The sequence below is a fragment of the Salmo salar genome, chromosome ssa03 (assembly GCF_905237065.1).
Source record: "Salmo salar chromosome ssa03, Ssal_v3.1, whole genome shotgun sequence".
Lineage (NCBI taxonomy): Eukaryota > Metazoa > Chordata > Actinopteri > Salmoniformes > Salmonidae > Salmo > Salmo salar.
In genome coordinates, this window is record NC_059444.1 from 56,369,446 (window position 1) to 56,390,515 (window position 21,070).

Here is a 21,070-nt window from a genome sequence, read left to right on the forward strand (position 1 = left end):
AAACAAGCTTGTCGTGTCATACCCAAGAAGACTCGAGGCTGTAACTGCTTCCAAAGGTCCTTCAACAAAGTACTGAGTAAAGGGTCTGAATACTTATGTAAATGTCATATCATTTTTTTTTAATACATTTCAAAACATTTCTAAAAACCTGTTTTTGCTTTGTCATTATGGGGTATTGTGTGTAGATTGATGAGGGGGGGGAAACCAAACAATTGAATCCATTTAAAATAAGGCTGTAATGTAACAAAATGTGGAAAAAGTCGAGGGGTCTGAATTCCTCCCGAATGCAATGTAACTTGTGATCTCACAGTATAAAACGCTACAGCCTATATTCAGAGCCATATTTCTAATATGTCTCTGCCTATATTGTCAATTTGTAACAGGTTAAAGAAATTGACCTACCTCGGCAAGCTCTGGTGAGTTCGAGAATGATAATATATTGGCTATTTTCGGTCACTGCATTTAGCATACACAACCGGGTAAAGACCAATTTAACACATAAGATGTGCCACAAAGTACAAGTTAAGAGTTGCCAGTCAGTTGATAAATCCCTGAACACTACTTCTAAACGTTGGGCTACGTGCCCTACCTTTATAGTCTCCCTCATTGAAATGCCACGGCTGAGGTAATATGTAATGACATTTCAAGCAGGGAAACTGAAGCATTGCAAATTCCATTCCTTCACCTTGCATAGCTGTTGACGAAATGTTGCGTTTTTGTCTACTGTGTGCAGGTGAGCGCAAGAATGTTGCTCAAATGATAGGCTATGTAAATACTTATTTGAACCAATACATAATGAAAACAGAGAATAATATAATGACAGGTACACAGTGATCTTCACCCAATGTATTTTAAATACAGTAGCCTATCTATGTTTTGTGTTCAGTTTTACCTTTATTAAGTAGGAATGATCGCCTGCTTTGATTTCTTATTAACAGCTAGATACAATGGTATTATTAACGTAGCAAGTTAGGATAATTTGGTTAAGTTTAGGAAAAGGTTTAGGGTTAGCTAAAATGCTCAACATTTTATAATAGTTTGACAATTAGAAACCCTTCTAGCCATGAAAGTTGGACAGTCTCTGATAACGTCGGTGAATAAAAATCATAAATCCCTTTCACTTTCGAAAACAACCGTTTTTACGTACGACTGCATTTCGTCATCTATATAAGCAACATGTAATGATGAACTCATCTGTTGGCTACGTCATCTCCTCGTTCACCTGGTTAAAAGTACAATACTGTATGCTTTTGGTCAAATGTGGCAGATAACACACCTGGTTTCAGTTCTATTTGCTTTCAGGGCAGTACACGTAACCCAATACAATGTGATTGTGCAGGCTATTCTGGGACCTCTTCTCCCATCCACTTGTCTGTGGACTCGTTGTAATGCATCCTCCATATTGCCTTTTTTAAAGGGAAACTGTTCTGATATGTCCTACATCTGTCTATTATGAGTCATTCAAATAACTTATTATTCACGAGTGTGATTTTAATAAAGCTCATCCTTTCTTCACCAATTAAAAAGTCTTCACCATATGGATTTGGACGTCTTGGGTCAATAAATGGGTCCTCCAGAGGTGCCTGACCTACATTGCAGATACAATCTCCTCCTCCTCCTCCAGTCTGGTGTTGCTCCTTAGCTAGTCCAAGTATGTGTTCTCTGGCCTTAGGCTATGGAATACCTTTCATTTCTATTCCCAGTATTTCATGTCCACCAGAAGGAAGCCCTATTTAACGTTTTAGTGTGAACCCCACTAAAGTGTAAAGCTCTAAATCAAAACATCACTTTGGACCTTGGTTAAATAAGAAGTAGTGACACAACACAAACATAATGGAAAGTGGTAAAACATTTATTTCAAGAAAATAACATAATACTATTGTGTTACATTTTTTACATATTTATTTATTTATTTATTCGTTCCCTCACAGTAATCAACATGCAAAATAGATAGGCTACAGAATGAAATAAAGATAGAAAATGAAAAAACATGTTCTTATAAGTTAAAACGAACAATGGTGACCCTGGCCCGTGACCCCACTCTCAGGAGTTGGGATATGCAAGAAACACATTTCCATTACACATTTGTAGAAGAAACACCCACAGGTGACAAATATAAGCACCCCCCAAATTATTATTATTATTATGCCTTTCCCTAACCTTAACCCAAACATTAACCCCAGTCAAATTATACCTACATTTAAACTTAACCCTTGTTCCTAAACCTAATCTCAATTAAATGTTACCGCTACAACTAAATTAAGTTTTTCTGCCGGTCGAATAGCCTCTTCCTCATTTTATACATTGGGACGAACTTCAGCATAGTTTTTAATGACCCCTGAGAAGCGAATAACTTTGACCTCTTTTGTTTGGGCCTTGAAGTCCTGCCACAGGTATTCTGGAGACAACACCTTGCTGGGCTTGTTGTTGAGCAGGTACCTGTTGAGGTGGCTCTCCTCCTGCCAGGCAGCCTCGATGGAATTCCCCGCATCCTCCTCAAACCGTTTCCGACATACCTTTGTTAGTGTGTACACATCCTCCACGAACCCTCCGAACATAGCCCCGCCATAGTAGTAGTCTCCCTCATCCATGGGGATGTAGGCAGTAGAGGCTGGACGCCGTTCCTACGGGAAGCTGTCACACGTCTGCTCGTAGTAGCCTGGGTGTATAACAGAGGGAGGTGTTTAGTCCTAGGGTCTTTAGCTTAGTGATGAGCTTTGTGGGCTCTATGGGGTTAAACGCTGAGCTGTAGTCAATGACCAGCATTCTCACATAGGTGTGACTTTTGTCAAGGTGGGAAAGGGCAGTGTGGATTGAGATTGTGTCATCTGTGGATCTGTTGGGGCGGTATGCGAAATGGAGTGGGTCTAGGGTTCCGGCATGATGGTGTTGATGTGAGCTTTGACCAGCCTTTCAAACCACTTCATGGCTACTGACATGAGTGCTATGGGGTGGTAATCATTTAGGCAGGTTACCTTCGCTTTCTTGGGCACAGGGACTATGTTGGTCTGTTTGAAAAATGTAGGTATTACAAACTCGGTCAGGGAAAGGTTAAAAATGTCAGTGAAGACACTTGCCAGTTTGTCTGCGCATGCTTTGAGTACACGTCCTGGTAAGCTGTCTGGTCCTGCGGCCTTGTGAATGTTGACCTGTTTGAAGATTTTGCTCACATCGGCTATGGAGAGCGTGATCACACAGTCGTCTGGAACAGCTGGTGCTCTGATGCATGCTTCAGTGTTGCTTTCCTTGAAGCAAGCATAAAAGGCATTTATCTCATCTGGGAGGCTTGCGTCACTGGGAAGCTCGTGGCTGGGTTTCCCTTTGTAGCCCATAATAGTCTGCAAGCCCTGCCACATCCGACGAGCATCAGAGCCGGTGTAGTAGCATTCAATCTTAGTCCTGTATTGACGCTTTGCCTGTTTGATGGTTTGTCTGAGGGCATAGCGTCATTTCTTATAAGCTTCCAGATTAGTGTCCTGCTCCTTGAAAACGGCAGCTCTAGCCCCAGCTCGGTACGGATATTGCCTGTAATCCATGGCTTCTGGTTGGGATATGTTCGTACGGTCACTGTGGGGACGGCGTCGTCGATGCACTTATTGATGAAGCGGTGACTGAGGTGGTATACTCCTCAATGCTATTGGATGAAATCAGGAGGATTTGTATGCGTCTTTGCTGCAGAAATGTTTTGATACCCTTCCCCAGATCTGTGCCTCGACACAATCCTGTCTCGGAGCTCTACGGACAATTCCTTAGACCTCATGGCTTTGTTTTTGCTCTGACATGCACTGTGAACTATGGGACCTAATATAGAGATGTGTGTGCCTTTCCAAATCATATTCAATCAATTCAATTTACCACAGGTGGACTCCAATCAAGTTGTAGAAACATATCAAGAATGATCAACGGAAACAGGATGCACCTGAGCTCAATTTCGAGTCTCATAGCAAAGGGTCTGAATACTTAGTAAATAAGGTATTTATTTATTTTACTTTTAATACATTTGAAAAAAAATCTAAAAACTTGTTTTGGCTTTGGTATTATGGGGTATTGTGTGTAGATTGATGAGGATTTTAATTTAATACATTTTAGAATAAGACTGTAACGTAACAAAATGTGGAAAAAGTCAATGGGTCTGAACTTTCCGAAGTCGCTGTATGTATAGGGGTAAGGTGACTAGTTAACAGGGTATTAGATATACAGAGTCGCATTAGCTTGTATGTGAGTGAGTGTGCGTATGTGTAGACTCAGTATACATTTATGTGCATATTATGTATGAATGAGCAGATGATGGGTTGAGTGTTTGTGTGAGTGTGTAGGGCCCTTTGAGTTTGCATAGAGACAGTGCAAAATAAAAGTGTCAATAAAGATGCAAGGTTAACTCAGTCCGTGTAGCTTATTAATAAATGTTACATAGGGATGCAACATGTGATACCATGAAACTAAACATATGACATTTCACATCCGCCTCCCGGGCATGAGCTAGGTGACCTTACATTTTATGGCTCTACAGGAAGCTAATAAAAAGGGTAACAGGATTCCAAAAATGTATTACTCTTGTAACCTCGTCGCTATAGGGGGCAGTATTTTCACGGCCGGATGAAAAACGTACCCAAATTAAACGGCCTTCTTCTCGGGCCCAGAGTCAAATATTTGCATATTATTAGTCGATTTGGATAGAAAACACTCTGAAGTTTCTAAAACTGTTTGAATGGTGTCTGTGAGTATAACAGAACTCATATGGCAGGCAAAAACCTGAGAAAATTCCAAGCAGGAAGTGGCCTGTCTGAGAATTTGTAGTTCTTCTTTTGATTCTCTATCAAAACTACAGTATCTGTGGGGTTACATAAATCAAATCAAATCAAATGTATTTTTATATAGCCCTTCGTACATCAGCTGATATTCTCAAAGTGCTGTACAGAAACCCAGCCTAAAACCCCAAACAGCAAGCAAAGCATGTGAAAGAAGCACGGTGGCTAGGAAAAACTCCCTAGGAAAAACTCCCTAGAAAGGCCAAAAACCTAGGAAGAAACCTAGAGAGGAACCAGGCTATGAGGGGTGGCCAGTCCTCTTCTGGCTGTGCAGGGTGGATATTATAACAGAACATGGTCAAGAACATAGCACTTTCTAAGGCACCCATTGGCTCGCTAAAGCCTTCAGAAAGCGGATTGAGGTGTCTCCTGTCTCTGGGCAGAGTATAGTAGCTCAGTTTCTCAGTGGTCTGCCTGGTGACAAAGAGATTGGATATGCGCATTCACGCGACCACACTGTTTTTTTCTTTTCCTCTTTGAATGAATACACTATTGTCCGGTTGGAATATTATTGCTATTTTACGAGAAAAATACCATAAAAATGTATTTTAAACAGCGTTTGACATGCTTCTAAGTACGGTAATGGAACATTTGGAATTTTTTTGTCTCGAAATACGCTCAAGCATTACCCTTTGGATAGTGACCTGAACGCACGAACAAAACGGAGGTATTTGGACATAACTATGGATTATTTGGAACAAAAACCACATTTCTTGTGGAAGTAGCAGTCCTGGGAGTGCATTCTGACAAAGATCAGCTAAGGTAATACAATTTTTCTAATACTAATACTGAGTTTACGAGCTGTTTTTTGATATAAATATGAACTTGATTGAACAAAACATGCATGTATTGTATAACATAATGTCCTAGGAGTGTCATCTGATGAAGATCATCAAAGGTTAGTGCTTCATTTAGCTGTGTTTTGGGTTTTTGGGACATATATGCTTGCTTGGAAAATGGCTGTGTGATTATTTTTGGCTATGTACTCTCCTAACATAATCTAATGTTTTGCTTTCGCTGTAAAGCCTTTTTGAAATCGGACAATGTGTAAAATAGTCGTATGTTTGAAAAATTGAAATTATTGCATTTGAGGTTTTTGTATTTCGCGCCACGCTCTTCCATTGGATATTGGCGAGGCGTTCCGCTAGCGGAACCCCTAGATGTAAGAAGTTTTAATACACAGATGTCCATCTGTCTTCCCTGTATCAACACATCGCTCTCCTCTCCTTCATCAAACACATTGCAAAGCCTTCTGTCTTTCTTCAGAGAACCATTAACTTCGTCCCACCTACTCAACAGCCAGTGTAATCCCGTGGCGTGATATTCAAATACCTAAAAAATGCAAAAGCTTCAATTTTTCAAACATATGACTATTTGACACCCTTTTAAAGACAAGACTCTCATTAATCTAACCACACTGTCCGATTTCAAAAAGGCTTTACAACGAAAGCAAAACATTAGATTATGTCAGCAGAGTACCCAGCCAGAAATAATCAGACACCCATTTTTCAAGCTAGCATATAATGTCACATAAATCCAAACCACAGCTAAATGCAGCACTAACCTTTGATGATCTTCATCAGATGACAACCCTAGGACATTATGTTATACAATACATGCATGTTTTGTTCAATCAAGTTCATATTTATATCAAAAACCAGCTTTTTACATTAGCATGTGACTAGCATGTGACTAGCATTCCCACCGAAACACTTCCGGTGAATTTACTAAATTACTCACGATAAACGTTCACAAAAAACATAACAATTATTTTAAGAATTATAGATACAGAACTCCTCTATGCACTCGATATGTCCGATTTTAAAATAGCTTTTCGGTGAAAGCACATTTTGCAATATTCTCAGTAGATAGCCCGGCATCACAGGGCTAGCTATTTAGACACCCAGCAAGTTTAGCACTCACCAAAGTCAGATTTACTATAAGAAAAATGTTATTACCTTTGGTGTTCTTCGTCAGAATGCACTCCCAGGACTTCTACTTCAATAACAAATGTTGGTTTGGTCCCAAATAATCCATTGTTATATCCAAATAGCGGTGTTTTGTTCGTGCGTTCAAGACACTATCCGAAAGGGTAAATAAGGGTGACGAGCATGGCACATTTCGTGACAAAAAAATTCTAAATATTCCATTACCGTACTTCGAAGCATGTCAACCGCTGTTTAAAATCTATTTTTATGCCATTTTTCGATTAAAAAAGCGATAATATTCCGACCGGGAATCTGCGTTTAGGTAAAAAGAGGAAAGAAAATAAAGCACAGGGTCGACTCGTGCATGCGCCTAAGCCCAGTGTCCTCTGATCGGCCACTTGCCAAACGCGATAATGTGTTTCAGCCAGAGGCTGCCTCGATATCATTCAGCTTTTTCCCGGGCTCTGAGAGCCTATGGGAGCCGTAGGAAGTGTCACGTTAGAGCAAAGATCCTCAGTCTTCAATAAAAAGAGCCAAGATGAACAACAACTTGTCAGACAGGCCACTTCCTGTAAGGAATCTTCTCAGGTTTTTGCCTGCCATATGAGTTCTGTTATACTCACAGACACCATTCAAAGTTTTAGAAACTTTAGGGTGTTTTCTATCCAAAGCCAATAATTATATGCATATTCTAGTTACTGGGCAGGAGTAGTAACCAGATTAAATCGGGTACGTTTTTTATCCGGCCGTGTCAATACTGCCCCCTAGCCCTAACAGGTTAACACCCAGTCTCTTTCATTTCTTATCATTCATTTACTACCTCAGTGATCAAAGTTTAGCACATTCCAACATTACCTTCTTGCCCTTTGTGCTGTTGTCTGTGCCTAATAATGTCCAAACACAACAGGGCGAAACAATAACCCCGAAGTCCAAAATACATGTACCACAAACCATACAAAGTGACGACACGTAACATAATAAAACTAATTACTAATGGAAAACAGGTGTAACTCATAAAGACATAACTAACAGAAAAACGAAAAACGGATCGATGGCAGCTAGTAGACCGGTGACGACGACCGCCGAGCGCCACCTGAACAGGAACCGCCCTCGGCAGTAGTCGTGACACACTGAGCTAATTTCAGGTCTGCTGAGTGCAAACTTTAAACGTTGTTTAAATTATGTGCAACTTCCAGTTCTCGTTTACTGTAAACACTGAGGCTGTACACGCTTTAAGTTACAGTTTTAACATTGGCCAAGTAGTGAGTGTACTGTGGCTATTTGATCATAGTGTAGAACTACCAGAGTGGCCTACCATCAAAAACAATGTAGAGAATGCATTTTAACATGGAAATAGCTCCTCTATCATTCAGCCTACAGTAGCAGCCAATGTGTTGTGTTCAATGGCCATGCCTACATTCCATAAGACTTTTGAAAAAAAAAATGCAGGGCTTGACATTAAACTGTTTATTCACTTGACCTTCAAACAAGGAGGTGACTGAACATGTTTTTGTGTTGTTTGATTCAAGAAACTACTTTACAAAATAAGCATAATTGCCATACCATTATTACAGAGAATCAGACAAATTATGCTACCCTCTGCCTATTGTCTACTTAGCTTATCCAAGCCTGTCTCAAAATACAACACTGCCCCTTGAAGCCAAAAAAAATGCTCTTTACCTGACTCGCTTTTAAAATATGTCTAGATATGTACATGTTTTGTGGTCTTCTAGGAGGCAATCACTCCCTTATTGCTGATTACATCTGTATTGCTTGCTGTTTGGGGTTTTAGACTGAGTTTCTGAATAAGCACTTTGTGACATCTGCTAATGTAAAAAGTTGATTTATTGATTGATCTGTAACTGGGCTAATAACTCACCAACTAGCAAATGATATGAACAAAATGTGCATAAGTGGCTACATGCTTTGAACTCAAAACAAGCCATCTACTCACAACCACAGCTGTAAACACAGTCCAGTTCAATGTAAATGGCACAGATCCATATATTGCAATTGTCATGGGAAATAAAATCCTACTCTGATGCGTTCTGCCAACAACAAAATATCTTGCATGGGACGTTTTGTTTCGGTATGTTGCATTAAAAGTGGCTAATATTGCATTGATTCGATCACAATTGCCACAGGAAAGGGCCGGCAGGTACTCTAGCGGTTAGAGCGTTAGGCCAGTAACCGAAAGGTTGCTAGATCGAATCCCTGAGCTGACAATGTAAAAATCTGTCGTTCTACCCCTGAACAAGGTAGTTAACCCACTGTTCCTAGGCTGTCATTGTAAATAAGAATTTGTTCTTAACTGACTTGTCTAGTTAAAAAGAAAGGGAAATGTTGATAGTGTTAACTAACAGAGAAAAGTTCAATCTCATGCTTTTCTCTGTGGGCGGATAGTTCTTCTGCGCAGCAGTCCTGGGGAGCTGTGTGGCAGTCTCAGGGCTACTGCTCAACCCGCATGCAGCTTAGAGGGAACATTAGTTCTAAGCCATGCTAAAAAAAAACTGTTTAGCACGGGTAAACTTGTGACACAAAAATGGGAATCTTGTTTTGTGTTCCATCTGAGAGCTCCCTGCTCATCCACTGTCCCATTAGCCCAGCCAGCCAATTAATTAACTCGATCACCAGTGTAAAAGGCATCTAGACGTTTTTCCCCCTTGCTTCTAGCCTAACATTTGGTTTGCAACAACAGGGGTTTGTACACTCTAAAGAGAAGGGGAGGGGCATTAATAAAATGTGTTGTATAACCAACTGTGAAGTATAAAAAGCTATGTGCATTGTATGATTTTCAGAGCTCTCTGAATAAACGCTTACAAACAGTTTGCTGGGTTTAGTGTCTATGATGGGGTTAAACTATTCTTCTTAGATAGAAACTCAGAGCCTTACAACCTCTGATTATAGTTTAGACCTGAAATCGTTGATTATCCCTTACATGTAATTTATAGATGGGCAGGTAAGGGTGCTCTCGAGCGGTTAGACGTTCTTTACCATTCGGCCATCAGATTTGCCACCAATGCTCCTTATAGGACACATCACTGCACTCTATACTCTTCTGTAAACTGGTCATCTCTGTATACCTGTTGCAAGACCCACTGGTTGATGCTTATTTATAAAACCCTCTTAGGCCTCACTCCCCCTTATCTGAGATATCTACTGCAGCCCTCATCCTCCACATACAACACCTGTTCTGCCAGTCACATTCTGTAAAAGGTACCCAAAGCACACATATCCCTGGGTCGCTCGTCTATTCAGTTCGAGGCAGCTAGCGACTGGAACGACCTGCAACAACCACTCAAACTGGGTAGTTTTATCTCAATCTCTTCATTCAAAGACTCAATCATGGACACTTACTGACAGTTGTGGCTGCTTTGCGTGATGTATTGTTGTCTCTACCTTCTTGCCCTTTGTGCTGTTGTCTGTGCCTAATAATGTTTGTACCCTGTTTTGTGCTGCTACCATGTTGTGTTGCTACCATGTTGTTGTCATGATGTGTTGCTACCATGCTGTGTTGTATGGTAGCAAAATTGCAAGATTATGTTCTAATACTTTTATTGCATCATGGTTGTTTTATTTAACAGAATAGAGTATTCAATTGTGTGTGTGTGTTCAACTGAGGATGGGCCTCTGAGAGATAACACTGACAGAGGAGATTTACGATGTCTTTTGGGTGATAAAACCTAAAGAGCATTCCAGAGCATGGGTTAGTATTTCTGTTCTATACCGTACCAGGGAGAGATGGTTCCAGTTTGGAGTCGGAGGGCCAGACACTAGTCTATACCATGAAAACTGTTGACACAGCAGATCATGTCTGCTATGTATTATAGGTATCTTTCATACAAATATTAACCTTGTGACCCATTCTATATATCTGTTGTTCGTCATGTAGGTTGAAAGTGGTATATCTTGGCAATAAAAGACCTTTGTATTTTTGTCTCGGTGCTCTCAACGAATCATTAAAAAGACAGTGATTCGTCGACCAGCCATCGCTATCGCAAAGCTCTCACTAATAAAGATTTAGTTAAAGTATAACTGACTTGTGTGATAAGTTTGTCTCTCCTCATTTGATAGTAAAGAAATGAACCACCCCAGTTTTCATGTGTTGCTGCCATGCTATGTTGTTGTCTTAGGTCTCTCTTAATGTGGTGTTGGCATGTTTCTCTTGTCGTGATGTGTGTTTTGTCCTATATTTTAATTTAATTTATTTTTATTTTTAATCCAAGCCCCCTTCTCCACAGGAGACCTTTTGCCTTTTGGTAGTCCGTCATTGTAAATAAGAATTTGTTCTTAACTGGCTTGCCTAGTTACATAAAAGTAAACGCATTCTGATTGGTTGAGATGCGTTCTAAGCAATGTTCCCTCTAATGTATTTTGTCACTGAGCTAATTTCAGGTCTGCTCAGCGCAAACTTTAAACGTTGTTTAAATTATGTGCAACTTCCAGTTCTCATTTACTGTGAACACTGAGGCTGTACACGCTTTAAGTTACAGTTTTAACATTGGCCAAGTAGTGAGTGTACTGTGGCTATTTGATCATAGTGTAGAACTACCAGTGGCCTACCATCAAAAACAATGGAGAGAATGCATTTTAACATGGAAATAGCTCCTCTATCATTCAGCCTACAGTAGCAGCCAATGTGTTGTGTTCAATGGCCATGCCTACATTCCATAAGACTTTTGGCGGAAAAATGCAGGACTTGACATTAACCTGTTTATTCACTTGACCTTCAGACAAGGAGGTGACAGAACATATTTTTGTGTTGTTTGATGCAAGAAAACACTTTACAAAATAAAATGCATTATTTCCATACCATTATTACAGAGAATCAGACAAATTATGCTACCCTCTGCCTATTGTCTACTTAGCTTATCCAAGCCTGTCCCAAACTACAACATTGGCCCTTTAAGAAAAAAAAAAGAAGCTCTTTACCTGACTCGCTTTTAAAATATGTCTAGAAATGTACATGTTTTGTGGTCTTCTAGGAGGCAATCACTCCCTTATTGCTGATTACATCTGTATTGCTTGCTGTTTGGGGTTTTAGACTGGGTTTCTGAATAAGCACTTCGTGACATCTGCTGATATAAAAAGTTGATTTATTGATTGATCTGTAACTGGGGTAATAACTCACCAACTAGCAAATGATATGAACAAAATGTGCATAAGTGGCTACATGCTTTGAACTCAAAACAAGCCATCTACTCACAACCACATCTGTAAACACAGTCCAGTTCAATGTAAATGACACAGATACATTTATGACAATGGTCTATTTGCATATAGGCCTGGAGCATGTGCTGAGTCATGGGAAATAGGATCCTACTCTGATCCGTTCTGCCAACAACAAAATATCTTGCATAGGACGTTTTGTTTCGGTATGTTGCATTAAAAGTGGCTAATATCGCATTGATTCGATCATAATTGCCACAGGAAAGGGCCGGCAGGTAGCCTAGTGGTTAGAGCATTAGGCCAGTAACCGAAAGGTTGCTAGATCGAATCCCTGAGCTGACAATGTAAAAATCTGTCGTTCTACCCCTGAACAAGGTAGTTAACCCACTGTTCCTAGGCTGTCATTGTAAATTAGAATTTGTTCTTAACTGACTTGTCTAGTTAAAAAGAAAGGGAAATGTTGATAGTGTTAACTAACAGAGAAAAGTTCAATCTCATACTTTTCTCTGTGGGCGGATATTTCTTCTGCGCAGCAGTCCTGGGGAGCTGTGTGGCAGTCTCAGGGCTACTGCTCAACCCACATGCAGCGTAGAGGGAACATTAGTTCTAAGCCATGCAAAAAAAATGGGAATCTTGTTTTGTGTTCCATCTGAGAGCTCCCTGCTCATCCACTGTCCCATTAGCCCAGCCAGCCAATTAATTAACTCGTTCACCAGTGTAAAAGACGTTATTTCCCCTTGCTTCTAGCCTAACATTTGGTTTGCAACAACAGGGGTTTGTACACTCTAAAAAGAAAAGGTTTCTGGAGGATCCTTTAGGGGTTCTTCAAATTGGAACTGTGGAGGAACCCCTATAAGTTCTTCAAACAACCCCCATTAATGTTTCCCCAAAGAACCCTATGGGGTTCATTTTTGAGATCCCCCCTATTATTATTAATATCTCAAATTCATATTGAAAAATTTCAGTTGGGCAGTTAGATTCCTGCAAGTACCCCCAATAACTAAAGAGGTTCCTCGATGAACCCCACCTCCTATGGGGTTCTTGGAATAACCTTCTGGGGTCATTCTTCAGTGCCAAAAACCCTAAAGTACTTTTTTTTTGAGGATCTTAGAAGAACCCTTGTTGAACCCCTAATTTCTGTGCAAATGTTTCTGTTTCTCAACATTTGCAACATAGTTTCAATATTGATAGTTGATCTCCACTGTCCTATTGTGAATTAACGTGTCAGGACGAGACGGACATCTTTACTTAGCCAGTCGAAATTATGAATCAGCATCACTTATGAATATATTATACAAAGAAATGTCAATAGAAAAACAGGTCAATTGAAATGAAACGCAGCTACTTTGCCGTTATTGTAGTTGCACGGTTTGACGTGACTGTGTTAGCTGTAGTTTGCTAGCTAGCAAACATGGGATTACAGCGCTGCCAGCCAGGATGGCAATGTAACATTTTAGAGCGAAAAACTGGGTCGCATCCATAGATATAGAACAAAAAGACTTCACGATTGGGTCACATTTATGGCAACCTAACCGATAGAATGAACTGACAACCAGCTTGGGACAAGACCTATATTTGAAGTAGTAGCTTATGAGTACATTTTTCAAAATAAAGTGTTTTATTTAATTGGTAACCAGTTTTAGAAAAACTGTACACTCGAGGTTTTGCTAAATTACTTTTTTGCACGGCTGTGCTGATCTACCGCAGTAGTTTAGCACGCCCTCTCGTGTACAATTGCTTTATTATACCGTGGCATTGTTGAATACTTGTTTCTGATTGGCTTGAAGGGCATTCTAGAGCGTGCATTGTTTCCTTATAACGCAGAGTATATCAGCACGATAGAATTGAATGGCTATATGTCATTCTTACATGTTCTATGTTTGAGCTGCTTTTGAAAGCAAATTTTGAATTGAAAACATTATTGGCTTTGTCGAATTCGATGTTCATAATAGCAAGCTAGGACTGATGGTTTGGGTAGCTAAACTAGCAAGTCTATTTGGTTACCAAGGCAAATACTGTAGCTATCTAGTAAACTTTCTAGCTACTACAGTGGATGTTCAACACTTTTCTACCTGCAAATTAACACATTTCTAGCGACAAATGTGATAAATTGTAGCCATGGTATAAATGGGATAATCAGTTTGGGGCTCTATGCGTTCTCTGGAAAATGATGCATCTCCTTGGAAGGTTAGTTCCACTCCACTAACTCCTTCATAGAACACACCTTCCATGTCGTTAATTTATATTCCATAGAACGCATAGCCCCTCGTTGATTATCCCTTACATAACCTATCATTTCAGTTTTCAAGAGCTATGTTATACATTTACACCTGATTAAATGTTATTTCTTAAATCCATCCAACCCTTAACAGAATCGAACATAGTCATATTCAAGAAATGTATCTAAAAAAAATGACATCTCAGAGCTCATAGAAACTAACATGAAAATCTATCTAAAAAGCCCCTCATTTAATACCAGAAAAAGGAATAAACTGGAAAAATGGTTTACATACCCCAGAAGCGAGAATATTCCAGCAATGAGAAGCAGAACATATGGCTTGACATTTGAACTAAAGCGCATTGTTCCTCCAATAGTGTCACCAAAAGATTTAGTTGATCCTATTAATACTGGTCAAAAGTAAGATAGTAGATAAATCTATCACCAGTACTGTAAATCAATGCTGGATTTAGGATCGAGTAAAATAGGTTTGATATCAGTTTAAACTGGTGTGACAGGCAAACTAGTGTGACAAGAAAAATGTGTGTGTATGTATTTTGTGTAACCTATAATAATGGAGGAGCTTTTTTCCTGGGCTCCTTCCTCTTTTTTTCTCTTTGGCTGATTACCAAACCACCTCCTTCTACTTGCCCCTCCATTTGTGCATTCATGCAAGCCTCAACCATATGCACAAGTGTCCCAAAGCTGAGGGAGTGAAAATGATGGAGGGTATAGGGGCTAATTAGCACTAGTGGTTCTTTTTTTGGGGGGGGGGGGGGGGGCAGTGCCAATTTTGGACCACCTTGTGGCCCCCCTAAATATGGAGTATGAAATAATTTTTACATAACTAATTTTTGCATTTAGGCTATTGCCTACGTGTGTATTTCACAATATGTTGAGGTAAAAATTGAAGTATAATGATGGTATGGATGTCAACCCCAATACATGTTCATGTCATCGTCACCAATCAACTGCATTACAGTTAAAAACAACTTTGACCAACACCACCGATTTCTCTATGCTAGCTATGCTACCAGTTTATACGAACAGGAGTTAGCATTTAGCAGCCACTTCTTCTGAACCTGAAAATGGACTACTTCTAAATGTTATGCAGTAAAAACAGCCAAATATATCTAAATTGGACCAATCATGACGGATTTTACGAGTATCCAATTTGTTAGATCAGATTTGTCGAATGTGCACCAATCCGGAATCATTCTATCTCCCACAGTTTACCTTCCATTGGCCTCTTTACCGCATCTATTCCATAAGGCACCACGTCTGCATCAGGCCCCAATGTATCCCAAATAGCACCCTATTCCCCATATAGTGCACTACTTTTGACCAGGGCCCATAGGGAAGAGGGTGCCATGATCCAAGTTGGCGTAGCAGTGCAGATGTGGTTTGTTGTCATCTCGTTTACTTTTTGTATTTTTTGTCTTATTTGTATATATTCCAATTTATTTTTTAATCTTTTTCCATTTTTTTATTAAATATACCTTCCGGTAACCTGTCTCACTCAATGTGACACGGATCCGCTATTTTTTTTAGACCCTATAGCCAAAACTTTCATCAGAAGGTAACCAGCTAATTAGCTAAGTTACTAGCTATTACTAGTCATTGTTAGCCACTGCTAAGCGGCCTTTACCCTCTGCTCAGGCACCAGACGTTTTTTTTTAGCCTGGATAATACCTGCCAGCCTTGGACTGTTTTTCTCCACTACAACGCCAGATTCCTGCCGTAAACCCTGGACCATTGATCATCACAGCTAGCTAACGTTAGCTGCCACTGAGTGACCCAGCCCCGAAGCTAGCCCTGAGCCAGGCGCCTCTCCCGGCTAGCAATCGAAATTACCACAACTACAATACCTCTTTCGCCATCTGGCCCAGTCCTTTCATCGACACGGTGCCCCACCGTACCACCACGACTGGTCCGCAGACGTAATTCCATCAGCTGTGCCTTCAACCGTCCTTTGCCGGACGACGGAGCAGATGCTTCTACTTACCCCGGACTGCTAACTTTTAACGCTGTGTCTCCCACGTGCTAGCGTAGTAATCGACTACCTAGCGGCTTCCCTGTTTCATCTATTGCTGTACACTGGACCCTATGATCACTTGGCTACATAGCTGGTGTCTGCTGGACTGTTCATTTATCACGGTACTCCACTTTGTTTACCTTTGTTTATCTGTCAGCCCTAGCCCCGAACTCAGGCCCTGTGTGTAGTTAACTGACCCTCTCTGCCCATTCATCACCATTTTACCTGTTGTTGACTTAGCTGATTAGCTGTTGTTGTCTTACCCGTTGTTGACTTAGCTAGCTCTCGCAATCAACACCTGTGATTGCTTTATGCCTCGCTTTATGTCTCTCTGAAATGTCATTATGCCTTGTATACTGTTGTTTAGGATAATTATCATTGTTTTAGTTTACTGCGGAGCCCCTAGTCCCACTGCACATGCCTTAGATACCTCCTTTGTCCCACCTCCCACACATGCGGTGACCTCACCCAGTATAACCAGCATGTCCAGAGATGCAACCTCTATCATCACTCAGTTCCTGGGCTTAAATCCACTGTACCCGCACCCCACCATACCCCTGTCTGCATATTATGCCCTGAATCTATTCTTCCACACCCAGAAATCTGCTCCTTTTATTCTGTCCCCAACGCACTAGACGACCAGTTTTGCTAGCCTTTAGCCGTACCCTCATCCTACTCCTCCTCTGTTCCTCGGGTGATGTGGAGGCTAACCCAGGCCCTGCGTGTCCCCAGGCACTCTCATTTGTTGACTTCTGTAATCGAAAAAGCCTTGGTTTCATGCATGTTAACCTCCCTCTGCCCCCAGCTGTGCCCTCGATACCATATGTGAATTGATTGCCCCCCATCTATCTTCTGAGCACGTGCAACTAGGTGACCTAAACTGGGACATGCTTAACACCCCGGCCATCCTACAATCTAAGCTTGATGCCCTTAATCTCACACAAATTATCAATGAACCTACCAGGTACAACCCCAAATCCGTAAACACGGGAAACCCTCATAGATGTCATCCTAATTAACTCGCCCTCCAAATACACCTCTGCTGTTTTCAATCAAGATCTCAGCGATCACTGCCTCATTGCCTGCATCTGTAATGGGTTTGCGACCAAACGACCACCCATCATCACTGTCAAACGCTCCCTAAAACACTTCTGCAAGCAGGCCTTTCTAATCGACCTGGCCGGGGTTTTCCTGGAATGACATTGACCTCACCCCGTCAGTAGATGATGCCTGGCTATTCTTTAAAAGTGCCTTCCTCACCATCTTAAATAAGCATTCCCCACTCAAAAAATGTAGAACTAGGAATATATATAGTCCTTGGTTCACTCCAGACCTGTCTGCCCTTGACCAGCACAAAAACATCCTGTGGTGTTCTGCATTAGCATCGAATAGCCCCCGTAATATGTAACTTTTCAGGGAAGTTAGGAACAAATATACACAGGCAGTTAGGAAAGATAAGGCTAGCTTTTTCAAACAGAAATTTACATCCTGTAGTACTAACTCAAAAAAGTTCTGGGACACTGTAAAGTCCATGGAGAATAAGAGCACCTCCTCCCAGCTGCCCACTGCTTTGAGGCTAGGAAACACTGTTACCACTGATAAATCCACTATAATTGAGAATTTCAATAAGCATTTCTCTACGGCTGGCCATGCTTTCCACCTGGCTACCCCTACCCCGGTCATCTGCCCGGCACCCTCCACAGCAACCCACCATTTCTCCTTCACCCAAATCCAGATAACTGATGTTCTGAAAGAGCTGCAAAATTGAGCAAGAGGACAAGTACATTAGAGTGTCTAGTTTGAGAAACAGATGCCTCACAAGTCCTCAATTGGCAGCTTCATTAAATAGTACCCGCAAAACACCAGTCTCAAAATCAACAGTGAAGAGGCAACTCCGGGATGCTGGCCTTCTAGGCAGAGTTCCTCTGTCCAGTGTCTGTGTTCTTTTGCCCATCTTAATCTTTTATTTTTATTGGCCAGACTGAAATATGGCTTTTTCTTTGCAACTCTGCTGCGTCCCACAAAAATGAAGGCCATGAAAAACCTCATGCTTTCACCTAGTCTTCCCTCGTTAGTGGCAGGTTACAAAAGGTGTTCCCACGCCATATAATCACTTTGGCTCCCATCTCCTTCATGGCCACCCGATATACCCGTGCGGTAACCTTAATCAACTTTACCTCATCAGGGTCAGGGCAGGCAGAATGGTCAAAACCGGGATAACTAGAAAACAGGGACTAGAGAGAGAACAGGAGTACAGGAAACACGCTGGTAGGCATGACGAGACAAGACGAACCGGCAACAGACAAACAGAGAACACAGGTATAAATGCACCCAGGATAATGGGGAAGATGGGCGACACCTGGAGAGGGGTGGAGACAAACACAGGTGAAACATCATGGTGTGACAGAACACCTTTGTCGCCATTACTTCAGCCGGTTAGAGGGGGTGAAGCTCACACTGTTCTTGGTCGAATTATTCCTTCCATGCATCTAGATACCATCTGTAATCACTATCGCCATAACTTGGAGAGAGGACAAACCAAAACAACAGTTAAGGCATTTCTGATTCAGAAAATCCAAACAACTCTTCACCATATGACAAATGATTACATTCCCAATATTCTTAATACAAAATTCCTAAAACAAATGTCGAAGAGCATACCAACACACTGTTGAAACCATTTTCCAAATTGGCTTATACTCCCTTATCATACTGGCGACCTCACCGCAGAGTTATAGGGTCAGGGAGTTAGAGAACTAACCCTTAGGGAGAAATCCTAACCATACAGCAGACCCAATCTGGTGATTTGTGTTGAAACAAAGGTAAAAACAAAACAACAGCAATTCACTTCTTCATATTATACTTACATTTCCCCCAATGTCTCTGTCATTTCTAGTGAGGTTGATCAGGCCTCACCAGAAAGTCAGGACTAAGGTCATTCAACATCATTAAGTATTTTCTTTCCCTGTACATCAGACTACGTATTTAAAAACATTTCAAATATTTCCATCATTCTGCGTTCCCGGTTTACATTGTTATTTTTTTAGAGCCTTTCTTATAAGAAGAATTTACATGGGTGCAACCACTATTCGGACAAAAGATGTAGAAAATGGCAATTGTGTGCCCTTTAAGGTGCATCCTTTCTCACCCATGAAGAACCTACTGAAACCAAATTAAAAGACCCCTAACAATTAAATCAGACACGGTATTCATTCCACTAACAACTATTCATAAATGGTAGATTGTTTGTGCGAGTGCTGGTGTGTGTGGTAAAACGTAAGGCAAAAACAAATGGCCAGGCCGTAATTATTTTAGAGCTGCCTTTACGGCCGGATCTGGGTACCTTTATACTTTTTAAAACTGCAGAATTTCACTAACTGCTTTCCCAAGACAACAGCCTCAGGAAACATTTCAAAGAGAGAGATGGACACCCCATCCTCTCCTGGAAGAGAATGTACATTGTTAGTATTCACTATGCTAAATCTTAATCAGCAGCACAAAGGTTTTAATTACAAATAAAACATGATAATGATAAGTCCAATCATTAATCATTTGTTTTTATTCCATCTCAATGTTTATGTACCCTTTATGGAGCCTGTACTACCCTTTTCTCTCGCCCCCGAGTCTAACGATTTGCTCCGGTATATGACTGGTCTATCTTTCCTCCATGATTTTCCGTAACCACAGCACTACAATGCCCTTCATATTCATGAACAAAAATTTTAAAAGGTAATTTTACGTTTGGCAACCCCTATGCTGGCGCCTGCGTTGATTATCAGTTGCTTGACAAACGCTTCCTCACACTCTTGACTCCAATATTTTCTCGTGATGCCTCCTCCCTTTCGTCAATTCTATAAAGCTATTTCAGAATAAGACAGAATAAAGTGTCTCACGAGATTGAAAAACACCTAGGATTTTCCTGAGTGTGTGAGGAGTGTTTGGTCGTGCCAAAGAACACATTGTTCCTCCTCGATCTCGTGTAATGTACTTCTTGCCTTTTAAAATTGAAACCCCCAAATATGTTGCCTCTTGTTTCGCTAGTTGTGCTTTCTCATATGATGCTTTGTGAAAGAAAAGCTCAAACCAAGTATATTCACCCAGTGGGTCAAACTGCTGAAAAGACAAAGACATGTTTCCACCAGCACAAGTATTTATATACTCCTTTAGGCGGAGTCTCCTCCTTGCACCTTTAAACACTGCATCTTTGTTGATAGGTTGGAAGTTACGTGATGTGTGTAATAAAAGTGTTCCTTCTCCCTTCATCTAACCTGACCTGACCTGGGCCCACATTCCTCACTAATCCACAGCTATCCAACCTTATCAGTGACCAAGTCATTGCCTTTTCCCTTACTTAGTAACAAACTGGCTCCACCTAACCAGACAGCAGATTGCTGGACGGTCAACCCGCAACAGCTACAAACTCGCATGACATGCACAGGCCTCTATCAGAACTCTCCCATTCCATACTTCACTAAACTGATCAATACACACGCCATATAGCCAAAGAGTCTTAGAAATAACTTCCTAAGTACTCTAAAGATGTATTTTCTAAAGCTGCCACCCAAACTTTGGTGTTGTAGTATTGTTGTTTTGTATATATTGCATATTTTAACATTGTATGATATTAAGTGTTTTGCTAGTTTAGGATTTTACAATTTGATAATTATATATGCAGTGCATTCGGAAAGTATTCAGACCCCTTCACTTTGTGTCGGGACTATATTTTGTGGAAGGATTAAATAGTATGAATAAATTCATCAAAATTAAAATATATCAATCATTATTTGAATATGTTGGTGACCCATTGTATAAAAGTGATAATGCCCTCGAAGCCGGTGTTTGGAGGATATATTGGCACGGTTTGCCGGCCCTTGACTTCATCTTGGGCCTAACACACTTGCCAATATATCCT

General features: G+C 40.8%; 1 pseudogene; it reads right to left on the reverse strand.

The window, feature by feature from the left end:
- The window catches only part of LOC123723935 (globoside alpha-1,3-N-acetylgalactosaminyltransferase 1-like), a 70,571-nt pseudogene extending 55,870 nt beyond the window's left edge, over positions 1-14,701 (reverse strand).
- Positions 14,702-21,070: the final 6,369 nt, after the last annotated feature.